Source organism: Notolepis coatsorum (genome assembly GCF_963971535.1).
Source record: "Notolepis coatsorum genome assembly, chromosome: 7".
Taxonomy (NCBI): Eukaryota; Metazoa; Chordata; class Actinopteri; order Aulopiformes; family Paralepididae; genus Notolepis; species Notolepis coatsorum.
The window spans coordinates 72,569,658-72,590,623 of record NC_140171.1 but is presented as its reverse complement, the minus strand read 5'-3'; the positions used below and the strand labels follow the sequence as shown (position 1 = coordinate 72,590,623).

General features: G+C 41.2%; 1 protein-coding gene across 1 annotated transcript in view; it reads left to right on the top strand.

Annotated features, from left to right (window-relative positions):
* The first annotated feature begins 4,712 nt into the window (after window positions 1-4,712).
* Window positions 4,713-20,966, top strand: part of fbxw7 (F-box and WD repeat domain containing 7) — a 467,095-nt gene continuing 450,841 nt past the window's right edge. Inside the window, exon 1 of the mRNA XM_084319103.1 lies at window positions 4,713-4,876. The gene's annotated coding sequence lies outside the window, so the exon portion shown is untranslated. The remainder of the gene's footprint in view (window positions 4,877-20,966) is intronic.

Here is a 20,966-nt window from a genome sequence, read left to right as displayed (position 1 = left end):
ATTAAATAATGTTGTGTAGTAACACATTTGTAGATGCTTTGAAAAATGGATATGAAAAAACGATTATACCGTACCTCCATTTATTTGTTCATGTTCAACAAATGATTTGTTAAGACATTCATAAAACATCTATAAATCATTTGCAGATGCTATTGTGTGCCCTAATCTAAAGTGAAGCCTATTCATCATTAACAAATGTCTAATAGTTTGTGTAACTGAGGGGTACAATTCCCTGACTGTATTGATAAGTATGGTATCATTAAACCACTACTGAGTTATGTACTTTACTACTGGCCATACAGTACACAGGTATATGTGATGAACACCCACACAATAACACGGCTTAACAAAGAAAGTCCTGTTTGGAATATTTATTAGAAGAGCAGCAATATTATATTACAGTATTGAGAATTAGAGTCGCGCTTGTAAGGCGAAGAATGTGCATGAATAGGTCAAGAGCGTAAGTCCATGAGCATATTACGATGGGGATAATTAATACCACCTGTAGCATAAGAATTATATAAGGTACACTCGTAGGTCAGCTGGAGATACTAGGGGGGTTCCCTCCGGTTGTAAGCCAGCAGGGGAGAGGAATTGTCGGGAGCAAAAGTCTGGATCAACGAGGAATAAAGAGACTCCAGGTACAGGAGACGGTGCAATAATCCCTTGGTCCTTAGACAAAGCAACAGCTATACTCCGGTAAGCACTGCAGCATGGATGAAAGCTAGCCAGCCTCTGAGTCCTAGAGGCGGGCTCGACGGGGCTCCTCACAGGGTAAATCCCACACGGTAGTGGGGGTAGACGGTTCTCTGCTCCAGCAGCCACAGGACCAAAGCAATATAATCCAGCCGAAAAGGGCTCTGCATTCGTCGGTGTAGGTTATCCAGTGTACATATCCACACGGTTCTCATCTAGGGCTCCTCGGATGGCGGCGCAAGGTTAGGCCGCCCAGCCTGGATAAGCACACTAGCTCGGTACGATGAAGCGGTGGTAATGCTGGTCACTCTAGAACGGTAGCCGCACGATACACTATACATAATAGACTATTACTTGATAATAGAATAAGTCGAACTCGACGATACAGCGTTAAACTCTGACACTTAGCTATCAATTCGCACGCGGTCTCAAGGCTCTATTTAGGGGCAAAACGGGCCCACTTCACAGCACGTTGTATCGTGGTGAAGGCTTCAACTTGTTGGGGTAACTAACTGCTGTATCCACCTGCAACGTATTTATACGTAAGGTGAATAATCTAGTGCCAGCCTTATTTCTGTCTCGTATTACTGCGCAAACCTGGGCATGTTGAGACATGTCTTAGCGGTGACTTTGAACTAGACATTGGGGGTATGGCCGTGGCGCCTAGGGGGTCGCTGTCCAATAGGAGAACGAATATTATGGTCTGGCCTGTACCTAGGTAAAGGGATATTCCGTGTATATGTACAAAGAATATACAAGGGATATCAGACGATATACAAATACTATACAATATATCTCAAGTAATAAATATATATATTCGGTTTAATCTGACCCTTTGTAACAGTTTGTTTATTTGTGGACTTTTATGAATACACACAAAGCAATTACCAGACTTGTCTTTTCATGTTTAACAAATGATTTGTTAAGACATTCATCAAATCTATAAATCATTTGCAGATGCTATTGTGTGCCCTAATCTGAAATGAAGCCTATTCATCATTAACAAATGTCTAATACAGTTAATTATTTGTTAACTTTTTCATCACCTGTTACAAATGTTGTAGACAGCTTTCGGATACGCCCTTCTTTGTGACATCAGACAGTGACAGAATTAGGACTACAGATAAATGCAATTTTATTAACATATAAAATACATGTGCATAACATATAGTGTAACGCGAGGGCATTAGGACCCAGGAGTACCCTGGCCAGGTATTGACAGAGTATGTAGAGGAAGTATCACGCAAGTGAGACTTGACTTCACGTGTGTTGCCGTCTGTTGAATGGAAGCACAATACATTAGCAGAGCCAAGTTATTCGTGCTGCCCCACGCTTTTAAGGTATGAGCAGGCTAAACACCTTTTTTGTTGGTAAATCTATTCCATCATTTCCGACCTACAACTCTTATATGTTGTGTAGACGTACTTGATGTGGTGGGCGCTAACGTTACATTTGAATTATGTGTTTGTTCCTAATGTGTGCTCAGTATATTGCGGTATGTGATGATGACACAAGGGTAATAATTATTTTTATTTTCAGGCTGTATCGGCGCCTATACAGCCTGAAAATACAAACAATTATTACCCTTGTGTCATCACATACCGATGATAATTAACTGTATTAGACATTTGTTAATGATGAATAGGCTTCACTTCAGATTAGGGCACACAATAGCATCTGCAAATGTAGATGTTTTATGAATGTCTTAACAAATCATTTGTTAAACATGAAAAGACAAGTCTGGTAATTGCTTCGTGTGTATTCATAAAAGTCCACAAATAAACAAACTATTAGACATTTGTTAATGATGAATCGGCTTCACTTTAGATTAGGGCACACAATAGCATCTGCAAATGATTTATAGATGTTTTATGAATGTCTTAACAAATCATTTGTTGAACATGAACAAATAAATGGAGGTACAGTATAGTCGTTTTTTCATATCCATTTTTCAAAGCATCTACAAATGTGTTACACATTAAACAACATTATTTAATGATGAACAAATCAAGTACAAACAATGTTGATAATGAGTTATAAATAATGTAGAACTAATTTGTAAATGTTATACAAATATAGTTATAAATGATTTAATAATAATTTACGAATGTATATAAATGGTTTGTTCATGATTAGTTCATTATCTACAAATACCTTATAAAGGTCTTATAACTGAGTGTTATTATAAAGTGTTACCGCAATTTCTTTAACAGAAAGTGTGTTAAAACGTTGGGTGGGGGTTTGGACATTTACCGGGGCCAGTTTCGAATTGCAGTCTCCCGTAGGTGCTCTTTGAGAGCGGTTTTGAAGGTGGTAGGGATTCACATTATTTTACGGATGTGGGTAGGGTATTCCTCATTGATGTGGCATAATTGCAAAACGTGTTTAGTCCCTTGTTTGTGCCGAATCTGGGTTGAACATGATTTGTGGAACGCCTTCTGGTGTTGTGGTCATGGTATTCACTGACCTTTGGGGAGTATTTCGACATGTACAACATGGGTACCTTGTGATGTAGTGTATCTTGTAGACCAGGCCCATTGCAAGTTGCTGTATACTCTGTCGTCTACTCTAAGCCATCCTAGGTTGTCAAAATGGGCAGGGGTGAGGTGGGTTTTAGGAGTACGATCAAGCAGTAGTCTGACCAGTTTGTTTTGTGATGTTTGTAATCTTGTTTTTAGTGCCTTTGAGGTGCTTTGGTACCATGAGGTGCAATAGTCGTAGTACCCTTGAATGAGTGCTCCTGATAGAGTTTTCAGGGTATTCTTGTTTACCAGAGAGGAGATCCGGTACAGGAATCTAGTTCGTTGGTTGACACTGGAAAGATTTGCCTCTAGGATGGAACCCAGGTAGGTAATTTCATCTTTCCTTGTGACAATATTGTCACCCACTGCAACAGAGAAGCCCATTGGCCTTGCTGAGTTTGTTATTTGATCCAAAGAGAATGGACTCTGTTGGCTATGGTCAGAGAGGGCACACTAAAACAGTTAGGCCTATAACAAATCAAATTTTAAATCACTCAATCTGAAGCTGGAAAATAAGTATATTCATGACATTAACATATTACAATAAGCAATGTATGAATTAAAACACCATTGCACTGGAAGCATTCTTGCATAAGGAGATTTAGCCACAAACTGCAGATATTTTTAGTGAATGTGTCTGTCCGGAAAACGCTTCATTTGCTCTCATATTTTTCAGCTTTCATTGGCCAAATGCCAGCGTCAATTCCATGCTTCTCAGAATCACATTCTTTAGTGCTGCTTAGTGATATCTCAGGGTTTCAGACTCTCTCACTGGAAGATTAAGATGCAGGGCATGAAAATGACCAGAAGACAAAAGCTAAACAATGGCTGGTATACTGCCTCTCGCCTATTGGATATATGAATGAGTGGGACTGATTTTGCTGCAAATAATTAGGCCTATTCCAGTCCAGTATATAATTTCTGAATGCCCCCCCGGCCCCCACACACACAGTTAATATGTTTTGTTCATACATCTAACATCTCCAGAGAGAGAGAGAGAGAGATATGATGATGATGTGGGGGGAAGAGACAGGCGGAGAGGTGAGGCGTGAGGCATAACAAGGCATATTATTTTACATCACATTTGAGCGTCCTGTACCAGTGAACAAAATTCTTCCATCATCATCTCGCGACACCCACTCTCCCCAGTCGGTGGAGAGAGAGAGGAGTCCAACTAGACTGGCGGTTGTTGAGGTGGCTTTGAAAGGCAAAGGCACTCAGAGCACACGCTTTTCGTTCTCGGTTGATGCAAATAATGGTCGGTTGTAAGTCCTCCGGTGAAATGCTTTTGTCAAGTGGAGCACCAGAACAGTCGTCAACCTGATGCAACAGCAACTAACGTTAGCGTTGTTTCTCTACCTAGCTAACGTTAACGTGAAAGTGCTACCAGCGGAGGATATCCATCACGGGCTATCATCATCGGGAAGCCAGTCGGCTAGTTGGTTGGTTTGGTGGTGCTAGCTTAGCTTAGCTTAGCCTTGCTAACGCGCTAGCTTGCTAGCTAGCTACCAACAACACAGTGGGAAATCAAGAACGAAGAGGACTCCCCATCGAAACCGCAAACGTTTGCTTCAGCTAATTCACACGGATACCTTCTTTTGTGACACACGGCAGAAGAGGAGTCCCTGTAGGAGCCCCCTGCCCTCCATATTTCCGAGGTAAAGAAAGTACACGGCTGTGTCCCCGCTCTCATGCACAGCAACACTGGACAGGGCCGAGAACAGCTAACGCTACAGCACCTGAGCTAGCTAAGTTCATGGCTAATGCTAGCCAGCCATTGAAGCTAATGCTAGATGTGTCATTTCATTTTCAATGCATGTCATAATATAAACACGAACTTGTTGCATCATACATTTAATTGCACGTTAATGATTTGTCACCTTGGCTTTTAAACACATTGGGGAAACTAAAATGCGTGAGCTCTCAGTGTTTTGAAGAGCGTTATGAGCTGGATCTCTGATCCACGCTGTTAACATTAGATCTGTGGATAGATCGCTGGCATGTGTGGTTTTAAAATTGCATTATTTCATGGTTTGCCTTTAATCATCACAATTGGTCAATTTAAATCGTTGCCATCGTTGCCCGCTTTTGATATGCACCTGCCGGTGTGCTTTGTTTATGTCCGTCTATGGCTGGCTTCCTCTCTGCTAAAGTGACAGACAGCAGTGTAAAGTACTCCTGTTCTCTGTAGACTTCTGTCACCTTTTAATTCACCACCCACAATACTTCCTATGTATGATGTACATTCATTGTACATCTAAGCGTCTCCCTAATAACCATTGCTGTCTCTCCATCTTCACTTTTCTCTCTCCAGAGCGATAAAGTGGGCCAGAATTGCATGGAAACAAGCTTTTAATGTCAACTAGACAGTTTAAGATTGCATTGTCACTTGCCTACTTTGATGAATACAATTGCTGATCAGGTTTATATCATGGCTTCAGTGTTATTAGCTGGTGTGCACAGTGCATGTGTGTAGACTGTGGAGCCCTGACAGTGGAGCAAGTTGAAGAGAGATGTATGGAAATTGACTGTAAGCGCACTTTCAGTACCAGTTTCAGTACCAACAAGTTAACTGTTGTTATAGCTGTGGGTAACATCATAAATTAAAGTGATTTGACATAGTTCCGAACTTCCAATGCATGTAAAAGTTACAGTTTTCACAATGTACCATTCAAATCACTTGGATTATATGCTATATTTAATTTCTTGGGTTAGATGGGAGATGCAGGCATCTTGCTTCCTGATGTCGATACCATGTGGACTAATGTCTAGATATACTGTTAGAATGCATCATCATTGGCCATTCTGGTTGGCGTTTGTGCTCTGATTGAGATGATGTAGGCTACGTATGCAACTCAGGGCTTTAAATGAGGGTGTCCTAACATTGTGGAGATGATTTAGGACAGTGGTTCTTCAGTTTGTGACAAATTACATTGTTCACTTGTTTCCAGGACGGTAAACAAAGCAAAGTAGTGGGGAAAGTACACTTGACCTATCGCAAACCCTGCTCTCTTTTCTTGATCCTCCAATCACAACTGTTGCCAACTGCTCTTATTTTTTTTAATCCACTTTTTCTCCTCTTTTTCTATTTTTCTCCCATCCCAATTCCGCTGTGCCAATTCTCCCCTCCCCTGTCTTGAACGTTGCTCGTATATGCCCCCCACTGGCCGGTTGTAGGGAGGATAGAAAAGCCTTGCATCACATGTCCCCTCCGATACATTTGGAGGCAGCCTGTAAGGTATAACGCGTGGGAGGCTCACACTACCCCCGCCATTTCCTGTCTTCTGCTGTGCAGGCGTCCCCAACCGACCTGTAGGAGTCGCTGTCCACAACGTCCAGATTACCACCCATCGACTTCCACCCGCTAACTCTGCCAATTGAGTTAGTATGACGGCTGGCCCAAGCCGGAGGCAACGCCGACAGCCGGAGTCGAACCCGGTGTCTCTTGCGTTGGTGACGAGCGCAATGTCCGCTGCGCCACCCAGCCCAGCCGCACCGCCAACTGCTCTTCTTCAGTGGTTGGGGACCCCCAAAATACCAAAGGTTATCCTAGTTCAATAGGACAGCCAGCAATGCTACCAGTCTATCTTGATGAATATTTGCATTTCAAAGTGACTTAATTTGTTGTAGTTTGCTCTCGTATCGTATATTGTACTCGGCCAGCAAAGTATTATTTGATTGTGATGCAAAAAATACAGACAGGCCAACAAAAGCATTGATGAGAGTTTAGATTAGGACTGGGCTGTATTGTCTAAAACCTATATCATACATGTGTTATCATTTGAAGATGTGGTAATGGTATATATATCACCGGCGGTATATTCATTTATCTTAACATTTCTGTATGAATCCTTCTGAAGGTTTTTTCTTTCTTCATATTACAACTAGAGCTGCCGCGGTATTGATGTTTTCCTTACCGCACACATTTGCAAAATATTTCCTACCGCCGCGGTTATTACCGCACGCACACAAAAAATAAAAAATAAAAAGTTTGAATGCATTTTTTTTTTAGTAGTAGTCTACTCTTTATAGCATATAGCCTGCCTCTAGTCTAAATGTCTATCTTTAGAGGATGACTTTGCAGCATGAATATTGTTTGGGATTCGGCAAGCACGCATTAGTTATTGAAAGTGAAACACGGATTCGAAGTTTCCCCTCTGGTCGTGCGCAGTTCACTCGGTGTCGCGGGCAGGGGTGGTTACCCCTAACCCCCCCGACCCTTTCTTCTTCTTATTACTATAAAGTTACTACTTTATAATAAAGGCATTCGTTTTGTGGCATTAACATTATATAGTTATACGTTCAATAACATCAGCGTATTTACCGGACCATAGCAAGGCTAGCAATACTCTATTCATATCTCAGTTCCTTTCTTTGCTCAGAGCGTGCTGAGTTGTCCCATTCTGCGGTCTGTTAATAAAGTTTTCAATCAGACAAGTGTATAGAACGAAGGGCTTTTATTATAACATTCGTTGCAGACAGTAAAATCATTATGTCTCGTTTAGTACTCCTGAAGAGCGATGGTAGTCCACTCCGGCGGAGAGTTAAAGCTAACGTTATTAGCCGTGTTGTGATGAGCTGACATTCAGGACGTAAAAAACGTGTGACGCGTCTCTCTTCTGACCAATCAGTGGTCTGCAATGTTTCACGTGACTTTTCTGGTACCCAATAGGGTCGCTTGGAACCTCGATAAAGGAGTAGGGTATATCTGCAGAGCCGCAAGCCCAACGAGAGGAGGGTAATTTATTATTATTATTATAAAAAACAGCGGTGACACGGTATTCAGCCTACTCTGCGGTGGCCGTGATGTAACAGCGATACCGCGGTAATGCGGTAATCGCGGCAGCTCTAATTACAACACATGTTTTGTTTTTAGGTGATGGATACGATTGCTGGTATTACCACCCTTTGCAACCACTGTCTTCCGACATAATTTGCACATTCGTTTTCTGCTCGGTGTCTGGTATTTTAAAGGGGACATGCATTGCTATTCCTAGCACTATATGGGCAACTTTACACAATTCCTGTGAGTCTATTGAAGACATCTGTAAGGTTTAAAAAAAAAATGCATTATTTCATATTTCTAATCAAGTACTCAACCATCATTTTTCATCCTCAGGATTTCAGGCTGTTATGGCCTGGCTCCGCCCATAAACACTTTGAGTGACAGTCAGTCCACACAGTTTGCGACTGGTAGACGGAGAGAGATAGAGAGAGAGAGAGGGGGGGGGGTGAGAGAGAGAGAGAGAGTTAGAGAGGGGGGGGGGGGGGGTTGGAGAGAGAGAGAGAGAGAGAGAGAAAAAAAAAAGACAGTCCGTTATTGATAACGCCCCCTCTCTCCCTCCCTCCCTCTCTTTCTTTTTTTCTTTCTTTCTTTCACTCTCTCCCTCTCCCGTTCGGGTGTGCCGCGGGCAGCTTGTGCTCCCGAATGGGGGGGGGGGGGGGGGGGGCAGGGCTCTACGCTAACCTTTTTCACTAGGGGCACAGGTGCTCCTAAATGAATTTTTTCTTTTTTTCTTTTAATAAATGTATATCTGTACTGTGCATGCATGTGTGTAAATTAGCTCTTGCTACAACCCTGCATGTTTACATTTTGTATTTTGTACTTGATGTTCATTAACACTTTAACTGCCACACACGAGATATCTCGGGTTTATTAATATGTGGTTGAAAGCCACTCACGAGATTTCTCGGAATGTTTTTTTATTTATTTTTTTATTATTATTGCAAAACAAAATTATTAAAAGTCAGTACTCAACACACAATACATAATGAAACTACAATTAAGATGGCTAAAATGACATGCAAGCACAGAAACAGAAAGCAAAAAAAATATATAATAATTGTTACAAAGGGTCAGATTAAACCGAATATATATATTTACTGATTGATATATATTGCATAATATTGGTATATCGTTTGATATCCCTTGTGTATTCTTTGTACATATACACGGAATATCCCTTTAACCTAGTACAGACCATAATATTTCGTTCTCTTATTGGATAGCGTTCCACCAGCGCCACTGCCAAGCCCCCAATGCCGAGTTCAAAGCCACCGTCAAGACATGTCTGTACATGCCCGGCTTTGCCCAGGAATACGAGACAGAAATAAGGTTGGCACTAGATTATTCCCTGTACATATAAATATGGCGCAGGTGAATACAGAAGTGGTTCGAGTTCGAGTTCGAGTTCGAGTTACCCAAGTGAAGCCTCACCACGATACAACGTGCTGTGAAGTGGGCCCGTTTTGCCCCAAAATAGAGTCTTGTCTTATCCTAATACGTTTGTTCAACGTATCGTTCGCTCCTTACTAGTAAAGCCTTCATCACGAGTCAACGACCAAGTGAAGTGAGCAGCCGTGCGTCTAAATAGAGCACTTATAGCCGCGTGCGAATAGGATAGTAAAGTGTCAGAGCTTGGTTGAATAACGTCAAGTTCAACCTCGTTAATGTGAAGTACCGCGCACCGGAGTATCTACAACGGTGAATGCAGAGCCCCTTTCCGGCTGGATTATTATTATTATTGCTTTGGACCAGGCTGTTGGAGCGGATAAGAATCGTCTACACCCACTACTGTGGGATCTGCCCGTGAGGAACATCACTCGAGCCCGTCTCTATTGGAGAGGCTGGGCGGCTTTCACCTGTGCTGCACGCATACTGGGATTACAGCTGCTGCTTTTCGTCTGCCGATCAGGGAGTAATATACCGCCTCCCATAGCAGGAGCTTTTTGAGTGCCCGTGGATCCAGACTTTGCATTCGAACATTTCCTCCCCCTGCTGGCTTACAACCGGTGGGAACCCCCTACCAGAATCTCCCGCTGCCTCCCCAGAGTACCATAGATATAATTCTTAATATTCAGGTTGTATGATTACCTCCTGCGTAACCAGAGAATGGACATTCATTATTGATTTGCCTACGCACATTCCTTTGCCTTATAAGCGCATTCAAAGTAAAATAGAGAAGTATATTATGTACCTTTTGCTGCAATAAATACTTAAATACAACTTTGTGTGGAACCGATTTCATTGTGGGGAAGTGTTTATCATCATATACTTGTGTACGGTATGGCCAGTAGTAATGTACATAAGACGGTAGTGGTTTAATGATACCATACTTATTAATACAGTCAGGGAATTGTACCCCTCAGTTACAATAATACTTTACCGTATACAGTGTATATCCAACGAAATTACCAATTATACCAATGTCTTATACAGGATATACCTAGGGCTGGGCGATATGACGATATTATATAAATATCGGGTACAGTTCATTAACGATACACTTTTTCAACGTATCGTGGATATCGTGATGTTTTGCCCAAGAGGATTGTGTCGCGTCAATCTGTCCACACGTTACTCGTTCATATCTCAGCCCGTGCTGAGATATGCCCATTCCGCGGTCTGTTAATAAAGTTTTCAATCAGACAGATGTATGGAAAGGCTTTTATTATAACATTCGTTGTAGTAAAATCATTATGCCTCATTTAGTCATCCTGTGGAGCACTGGTCTCCTACTCGACGGCCGCGGGGAGCTAACGTTAGTAGCTTTGTTGATGTTCAGCACACAGGACATTCAGGAAGTCAAAAACTAATAGCGCTTGCCGATTGGTGCTAAGAACAGCAGGGCGGGTACAAGCGCTGTGACATAATTGGCAGAATCGACTGTCAATCAAAATTATTATGTTTCTGTCAGAATGAACGAATGAAAACTTTATAAAAAAGTTGCAGAATGGGTACAATACAGTACAGGAGGATGAAGACCAGAAAAGACTTTCGTTTTTTTTTATATAAGGGTCCTCCATTTTCAATTCATCAAAACATTTAGAGACATACATATATACAGTAGTTTCATAAAAATGCTAAAATGCTATTGATTGATTGATTGATTTAAAACTTTATTAACATATTGCAGAATGGGTACAGTACAGCTCAATACATACAATTGTTAAGGGGATGCAGACCAGAGAAAGACTTTAGTCTCGTTTACATCAGGGTCCCCCATTTTCAATTCATCATATTTCATATCTAAATCATATAATATCTCAGTGCTAAATATATGCAATATATAATCTAATAATCTAAATCTAATATATAATATAAAAATGCTAAATGCATGGGTATTTTATTTTGTCTTTAATGTTAGCTTGCAAAATCAAATACTGTCTTGGTAAGCCTCATAATGAATTGTTTGGGGTAAAAAAGAAAAACATCGTGATGTGTATCGTGTATTGCCGAAAGGTCAGAAAATATCGTGATATCATATTTAGGCCATATCGCCCAGCCCTAGATATACCCCTAATACCTGTTATCTAAAACCCTACACACAAAATTATGCTCCAGCTCGAACCCCCCCCTCCCGGACCCCTCTTTGGATAGTACCTCCATTATCCCTCGCTCCTAACCAGACACTACCATTATAAGCTAGCTTTTATTCTCTCCACCACTTCTAACCACATTGACATTTTGGATTCATTGAGACCCAGAATTCTTGCTGTAGATATTTCTTGATAAATCACATCGAGATATGTAAGAAACCAAACTTTCCGGCAAATTTTTTCCGGTTGAAACCAGCGTGATGCGATCAGCTTTTTAGCTACTGTGATACCCGGTAAAACCAATCTCTTTAGCTGTGGATTTACTGCAAACTCAAAAACATCATTCAATAGTAATACAGAGGGGTGTACTGGTATATTCCAAGATACGAGTTTTGATAATTGTTGGGTCACATCTTTCTTGGTCTTAATGTGTACGCCTTAAAATAGTGGATTTTTTTTTTTTTTTTTTATATAAATAAGCGATCTGAAATCATATTGCATCACGCGAGCCTACCCGAGTATACCCGAGCACCGCCGGCGATCATATGTGGAAAAAAGCGCCCCCTATCGTCTCCCAGATGACATAAGGGATTTTGGAATGGACTCAATGAAAATGGATGGGGAAAAAAATCCGGTACTCCACATTTTCCAGTCCACTGATCCAGCCGGGGTTACCACAGTTCATTCTGGAGCCTCTCAGCCCCGCGGAATCATGTGTACTACTGTATCACGTTGGATCCATACACTTATCGATTTTTTCGAATGGTGATCAGGACAAATTTTGATGAAGATATAGGCTGTTTTGTGAAATGGGCTCTTTCGGTTTCACTGTAAAAGTCCAAGAGGAAATTAACGCGGCGATTATCCGTGCGCGGCCCGAATGTGCTTGCGTGCACGTATAATACTGATCATCTAGCGTTTATTTGAAAACGATTCATAAATAGGCCGACGAATATCAACGTTGTGGAATATTCCAGTAAAAGACGATTTTCATAGAATGGTCCAGAATGAACTGTTTTTTATCTCAAAACGGGTGCTTTTCTAAATGCTCTGAAACGGAAATGAAGCGATAAAAAACCAATCTGCCTTGACAGCACTGACTGGAAAATAGTCTTTGATAAGCGACGGGCAGATTAGACACATAGCCATAATTTAAAACATAGATTAGGCGATATTAACGTTAACATTGGAGCGGACCGTGGCATCAAGGGGGTAAAAAGGAAAACCCGGCGTGGCACAAGTGTTAACATGTGCTGTCTAGGGATGGGAATCGAAAACCGGTTCCCGTTGGGAACCGGTTCCTAATTGGCCGATGCCTGGAACCGTGTGCCTCCCGTGACTTTCGATTCCCTTAATGCTGCCAGGTTTTCAAAACAACGTTAGCGTTAGCATGTAGCCATGGCAGACTTATTTGATTCCTTAAGGGCTCGAAATTGCCTGGATTTTGGTAATATGCTCCCGAAATGCTCCCGCTGTTTGGCTACTTCTATGTGCAGTGAAAACTACTTGAATGCTTTAGAACCTAGCCATTGATTTAGGTCAGGGTGAGCTAAAATTAGCCGCGGAGCTAACGCTATTTAACGTGAGCTAACGCTATTTAATCAAGCTCACAAAGAGAGATAAACAGCTGACAGCGGATAGTACAGGTACAAATACAATAAAGCAGCAGATGGGGGCTGTTGTGTAAACCTTGTACTCTTTAGTTCACATATAATAAAGAGCCGCAGTGTTTGTTTACAATTCAACACTGTAAGCCATGGTGGTGCAACATACAAATGTGTCCGTGTAGCAACACAAGCCAATACTATAGGACAGGGGCCCGGGGAGGGAGCTCTGTCTCTGTCTGTGTCTGTGTCTGTGTCTGTGTCTGTGTCTGTGTCTGTGTGTGTGTGTGTGTGTGTGTGTGTGTGTGTGTGAGACAGAAGTCGGAGGAATAACGACCTGTTATTCAATAGATTAAATTAGTTTAAGAATAAAAAAATAAATACATTTTAAGAGAATCTCAAATACATTATTTTATTTAAGTGTAGGCTATAGTTAATGTTTTATTTTTTATTTTTTGTATTTTTCTGACATGGGGGCTCAACAATAAATGACAATCAGAAATGTCAAGTTGCATGTTGTTATTCTAACCAGCTTAGACCCCTACGCTCTGCATCTTCTGGCCGCCTCAGACCTACTCCTATCCAAGCTCCGGGAGGGTCATCAAAGAGAAGTCGCCTATTCTCAGTCCTTGCCCCACAATGGTGGAATGAACTACCCACCCCAGTTAGGACAGCCGAATCACGTCCAATCTTTCGCCGTCGACTAAAGACGCACTTCTTCAACCATTATCTGAATAAAAAAAAATATATCTAACCCTAACTAACCGTACTGTCATGCACTTGTCCTAATAAACTAACCTACACTGTAGCACTCAACACTTTGATGAACATTGTTGCTCAGCTGATAGAGTTGTGCCCTTCCTGATGGCTTGTCGTACAGAACTTATAAGTCGCTTTGGATAAAAGCGTCAGCTAAATGACTAAATGTAAATGTAAATGTAGTTCTGTTGCATTTCCAATTTATTTATGTAAATTATAAATTGATCAGGTATCGATAAGGGTATCGATAAAGAATCGAATCGATAAGCAGAATCGATAATGGAATCGTATCGATAAAATCCTATCAATTCCCATCCCTAGTGCTGTCCCTATCAAATAAACTAAACTATCAAATCAAACTACTGCTACAAAAGTAACAGTCACTTAACTTTAGCTTTTGCCCCTTTTATGCATACAATGCCTATGTTTTGGCTGTGTTGCTCTTCTAGAGAAATAATCCTTTCAGGGTTGCCTATTGAAATGCTGTACACCTCCCGTACAGAAACATTGTTTATGAGTTTGCGTGTCAGGTAGACCATTGATTGACAGTCGAGTCTGCCAATTACGTCACACCGTTTGCACTTTGGCCGTCCGACGCTGCAGCTGGACCCTATTGCCCACCTCTGCTGTTCATAACGCTAGCCAAGTTAGCTGTACACACATACACAGTGGGCCGGCAGTTACTTTGGTGTAGGGGTGTAACAATGCATCGATCCTAAGGGGAAAATTCAACTGCATCGATTTGAAAATGTTAGAATCGATTATCACAATTTGAATGTGTTGTTAACTTGTTATCATGTCCGTTACAGTCAACACAACGGCACGCTACTGCATCAACGTTATGATTAACAAAGCAAGGCATTCGTTTTGTTGCATTAACGTTATATTACTATTGCTATCGCTAAATCTAGGTGTTATAAAATATATTGCTATTGGTAAGACTAGAAGTTACATGTCTCGGGGAAACTCTCGCATATCGCAATGGTGGCGTTTCAGGAAGTAAACAAGCCAAATGAGAGCTTCCGATTGGTCATTTGCTTTCTTTCTCATGAAACCAGTCACGTCACTCTACTGTGATTGGACCGTTGGCTTGAGTGCAATGTGGGACGTGTAGTTTTTTTTTAACGATTCTCGCGGCGGAGGAAAAAAAAGACGAGATGCTGTAATCTGTACTCGCACAGCGTGCGCGTAATTGATTTTTACGGTTCGCACACATATTTTTAGGGGCATATGCAAGCAATTTGGTCGCACTGTAGAGCCCTGGGGGGGGGGCCTCCCTCCCTCCTTTATTTTTTTTCTTTCTTTCACTCTCCCTCTCCCGTTCGGGGGGGTGTGCCGCGCGGCAGGCCCCCCCCCCCCAAGTGCTCCCGAATGCTCTCTATCTCTCTCTCTCTCTCCCTTCAGAGTGCATGCAGAGGTGGGTTTCACTCTGCTGCAGTATGACGAAGTGGTTTCCACTCGCTGTGTAGTCAGTCTAGGTAGATTGTGGGCGGGCATTAGTAGAGCCATATGAAATCCGTTTTATTATTTTCCAAATTCCATTTTATTTTTTCCCAAATTCCGTTTTTTCCGTTTTAATATTTCAGAATTCTGTATTTTGCTTTTTATGCTCATTTTACCATCAGAAATAGTGTCTAATAAGTGGGAATGAATAAATGTCTACAATTGAATATGATATAACAGTCCATTTAATGTTTTTAAGTGCTGCAACTCAGAAATACAGTTACATTTTACACAATACTTTTCAAATAATATTGTGACAAAATAAAAATACACATTTCAAGTGTAAACAATAGATACAGCTAGCTACTACTGACATTATCACAATGTCAGTAGCCTAGCTATATCTATTTTATTGTGATGAAATATAGTAATGCATAATTTAGGCACCTTTAGTTTAGTTTATTTCGTTTATAAAGGACAGTGTATAATGACAATCGTTTGCATTAAACAAATGGATTGCAACAGATTTAGCAAGAAGCTATCATTTCCATCTATAGTCCTATGTACTGTAAAACGTTTCATAGCTATTTAAGTTTATTTCGATTATAAAGGGCAGTGTATAATGACTCGTTTGCATTAAACAAATGGATGAGTGCACTAGATTTAGCAAGAAGCTATCATTTCCATCTATAGTCCTATGTACTGTAACGTTTCATAGCTATTTAAGTTTATTTAGATTATAAAGGGCAGTGTATAATGACTCGTTTGCATTAAACAAATGGATGGGTGCACTAGATTTAGCAAGAAGCGATCATGTCCTAACGTGTCGCAAGTGTTTTTTTGGCTCCAGTCCACGGAACGTTGACAGAATTAGCAAAACACCTTATCGCCGGAGGCATAAAAGTCATTAGGATACTGCTCTGCTCTGAATTGAGGGCTTATTGGGGAATTTATTAGCTTCTTGACGATGTAAACACCGAAGCAGCGAGACGCTTGGGAGACTGCCTGTGTTGTGTGTAACCCGCTCTAGCGTCCGCCTCCCCGGTCGCGTGTGCACCAAGCGTTCCACCCAAAAACGGAATTTCAGTCCAGATTAGGCCAAATTCTGCAATATTCCACGTTTTGCAGTTGATTCCATTTTTATTGGTCAATTCCGCGATTCCGTCCGCGATTCCGTGAACGCGGATTTCATATGGCTCTACATTAGCTACAACCACAGAGCCAATCACATCACTGTCCGCTACCCAGAGCCTGAGTGACGTCACTCAGGCCTTCAAATCAGGATGGCCTAATTTACTGGAGCAGGAAATGGTCTGAGCTGAATCAGAGCAATCCGCCAATATGGTATTTGTATTTAGACACACATTGATACTAACTCCTATTACTATAATACAATGCTAGAGACTGAAAAATGACATTTATAATGCATGTCACCTTTAAAACCAAACCTTGTCCATTGCATTGCTGCCTCCTACTGGTATGGCTACGTCATTGATACTTTAGAGATGCTCTACTGGTCACAGCGTATAGTCAAAATCCATACCTTACGACAAATTCATACCGGTGTACTTTCTATACCGTTTTAACTGTCCACCCCTAGTTTAGATGCACCAATATAGTATTTTCCCTGTTGTCTATGACTGTGGTAAGAGAGTAGCTTTGTTTAACTTTCTTACTATTCATGCCCTCTGTTGTATCTATTGAAGATAAAGGAGAGTTCCAGTGAGGAGGCCTATTTTCCACATTTTCTGGAAACTGTTCTGTGTGTTTGCTTTGAAGCCTACAGAAGACGTTTCTAGAATTCAACTAGGGATGCCCCGATCGATCGGCCACCGATCGTTATCGGCCGATAATCAGTATAAATATGCGATCGGTGATCGGTGATAATGCTTTATTTTCACCGATCGTCAAACCCGATCTCACTCGCTGTCGCTGAGTTCTGTCTCAGACACCGGTGGTGCGGCGTCTGCTCATTCCTCCAGCCCCTCCCGTACGCATGTAAACACGGGTCTAGTCTAGTGAGACACGGGACACGGGAGGACGGCGTCTCCTTGAGCTAACGTTAGCTTAGCTACCGTTACAAAATGACCCAGTCAACTATTCACTTTTAGTTTAATACATGATGAGGCATTGTCTAACCGAACGGTATCTAGCCGGCCAGCTACCGATAGCTCCTGACATCAACAAACGCTCCAGCAAGTATAGTAGGTATGTATGATACCTGTTAGCTGTTAGCTGTTAGCTCACGTTAGCGCAAGTTAGTTCACTGTTAAAAACGAAATGTCCCATTGAACTAAATAATTCACTGAGGCGTTGTATTAACGTTATATATCCGGCTAGCAGTAGCTACAGATAGCTCCTGATATCAATGTCTTATAACACTGATTCGATGCGTATTCGAGCTGAGGGCTTGCTGAGCACAGTTAAGTAACGTTATACCAATAGGGTCCAGGTGCAGCGCCGGAGAATCCTGGCCGTAGCTCGAGGCTACTCGAGTATAGGTCCAGCTGCAGCTCCGGAGAATCCTGGCCGTAGCTGGAGGCTACTAGAGTACACACAGACAGTGGAGCTTGTTGCGTGGTGGCGATGTCTCGCAGATAATACAAGTACAAGTCTAATTATATAATATATATATTTTATAAAAAAAAATAAAAAAAAAATTATATAAAATAAATTTTAATTTCTTTTAATCAAAAACGATCGGTATCGGATCGGTATCGGCCGATATGGCTCACGACGATCGGTGATCGGTATCGGTGGCAAAAAACGTGATCGGGGCATCCCTAAATTCAACCCTGCCTGTACATTGCAGGCAGCTTGATGATGGGACGCTTGCAGTGTTGTCTGACTTAACATCCAGTGCTAAGATGATGTCAGGTATACTGTAGGCTGCTACAGTGAAGGTGAAAACAGTGATCAGAGATCAAAGATGAGGACAATACCTTCAGTCTCAGGAAATGACGAGTAATAAAGGCAATGAGCCCTAAACGTTTTCAGAGTGGTTTTAAGTTTAACCCTGTCCAGAGTATGACTGTTCGATATGGTGGGACATTTATATCGATAGAAATTTTACTCTATCATCACTAGGGATGGGTATCTTTCACATTTGAACTGGTACCTGTGAATCGATACCGGTACCCGGTAAATCTTTTCAGTACTTTAGTCTCTACAAATTTAATCTAAAAAAAGATTCAAAACTTAATATTTAATAAATAAATAATGTATTATTACTTTATTATTATTTACATCTTACTGATGTAAAGCACTTTGAACTGCAATCCCCTGTATGAAAGGTGCTATACAAATAAAGTTATTATTATTATTTATTTAGAACAACATATACACAGTCACACACATATCTTTAAATAAATTGTATGTTTATTTAAAAAAAACATGTTTTACAAATTAACTAAAAAGGTACACATATATTTAAATACAAAATAAATAAAGGTATTGTATTTTACAAAATAACAAGTATAAAACAAGGGTAAACAAACCACTCTAGCAGCAATGATCAAAAAATAGTAAAATACACATCTATATATTTAAAAAACAAATAAATGTAAGAATTTTACAACTAATTAAACAAACAAACAATCTAGCAGCAAAGAACTACTCTGCTGCTGATCTAGCAGTTCTTTTTCAGAAAGATTAACATGTTCACACTCTCTCTGGTAAGAGCCGAGCCCGCTCCACACTCACTGTGTCCCCCGCTTTGGAGAAGACCCGCTCTGTGGTGTGTTTTGGTCTGACAACAGGCCTAATTTGTGGCTTGTTTACCGATGTCACATCCGCTACTCTTCTGTCCTGTCTTTTTCTGTTCTCCTCCTGAGAGTGTGCTAGATAAAAATAGATGAGTATAAAATAGAAAGTCAAGTACGTAAACAAAAGTGTTCAATATACATATATTAGGGGTGGAACGGTATGCAAACCGTGGGCAAAACATGGGCAAAACAGAATCCATTCTCTTCGGTTCAAATAACAAACTCGGCAAGACCGACGGCTTCTCAGTTACAGTGGGTGACAATATTGTCACAAGGAAAGATGAAATTACCTACCTGTAGGGCTGCAACTAACGATTATTTTGGTAGTCGACTAATCTGTCTTATTTCTGTCAGGGCTGGGCGATATGGCCAAAAATGATATCGCGATAACGATATCGAATATCACTCGATATTGTTATAAGTATTTTTTAAACAACAGTATGTTTATTTTGCAGCAATTCTTTGTCGTTGCCGCCATCTTTAGTGTTACATCCCCTCACACTCCAGTTCTCAGGCTGCAGCTGGTTTGAAAGCGAAAGTAAACCGGCTTCTCTGCTGCCTGTGGCTCCAGGGGAATTGAACAGTTCTGGCTCTGCTAGTTTCTTTTCTATCTTTTGGCGCTTTTTTGGTGGACAAACCACCGCACATGTGCACCGTGACTCGTGACTGGAGACTAGCTCTGCTAGCACACATAGCCTACAGTAGGGGTGGGAATCACCAGTTTCATCATGATACGATATCGATTCTTTGGACAACGATATGATTTTCCGATATCTCACAGTCTGCCATGATACGATATGATACGATTCGATTCAGGTGCCTGCGATCGATATGAGACGATATTATATGCCCATTTAACACAATCAGTAACATTTAAATCAACAAAAAAAAGGCAATGGAAATATCATTTGACATTTTTATTTTTGATCTCTTCCAGACATTTAAATGAAAAACAATCTGTTTTTAATACAAATAGACCTCCTGTTCACTATTTTTGGTTCGTTTTTCTTTTTTCCCCTGATAGGATATTAATATCACAGCGCTGTATTTTGGCTGGAAAAGGCATATTGGGAGTCAGAAGGTGCAGTACCGGCCAGATCATGTAGTGGGGCTATCTTGAGAATGCAGTAACCACCCCTCCTTCCCAGTCCCTAGTGGACCTCTCGGTGCGTTCACGTCAGGTGGGAAGAAGCGGACGAACCAGATGACATCTCGTTGCTACAACTAGGAAGCATTCACGCGTTGAACTCGAGGAAACGCCCACATCCAAGATGGCGATCTTAGCCTACTGCTAACCTATTGCTACAAGTCGTTAACAAGTTACGTTAAAATCAACTGTAGACGAACAGCAGCAAGTATAGCTCGTTTTTCATATGAAGAGTACAGCAGTATGATTGTATTATTCTGATTATGTGATCAAAGTGATCATTTTGATTTGTATTTACCTTGTATTGCCGACATCGCCGTCAAGCTTGCTGCCATGATGGTTGATACTTCCGCATTTCGGGACGCAAAGTGGGAGATATCGGGGTATATAAAAAACTCCCATATGACCTAGTAGGAATTACCACTAGGAGGCTGACGTGAATGGCTTTTCCCAGTCGGAAGCTGGTTCTTCCGCTTCTTCCCACCTGACGTGAACGCACCATCTCTATCGCTCTATCAGCTTAGCTTATTTAGCTCACTCTAACGCAACGTTAATTTCGGTATTTAACGCGACGTGGGCATAAAGGAATGGCGAGGATGGAAAGCATGTTAGATGCATTGACCCCTTGTGGGGAAAAAAACAACAGGCACTTATTTCCGGCAAAATAGGCGGACTCTGAAGCAATGCCGTCTAACGTCTACACACGCTGAGC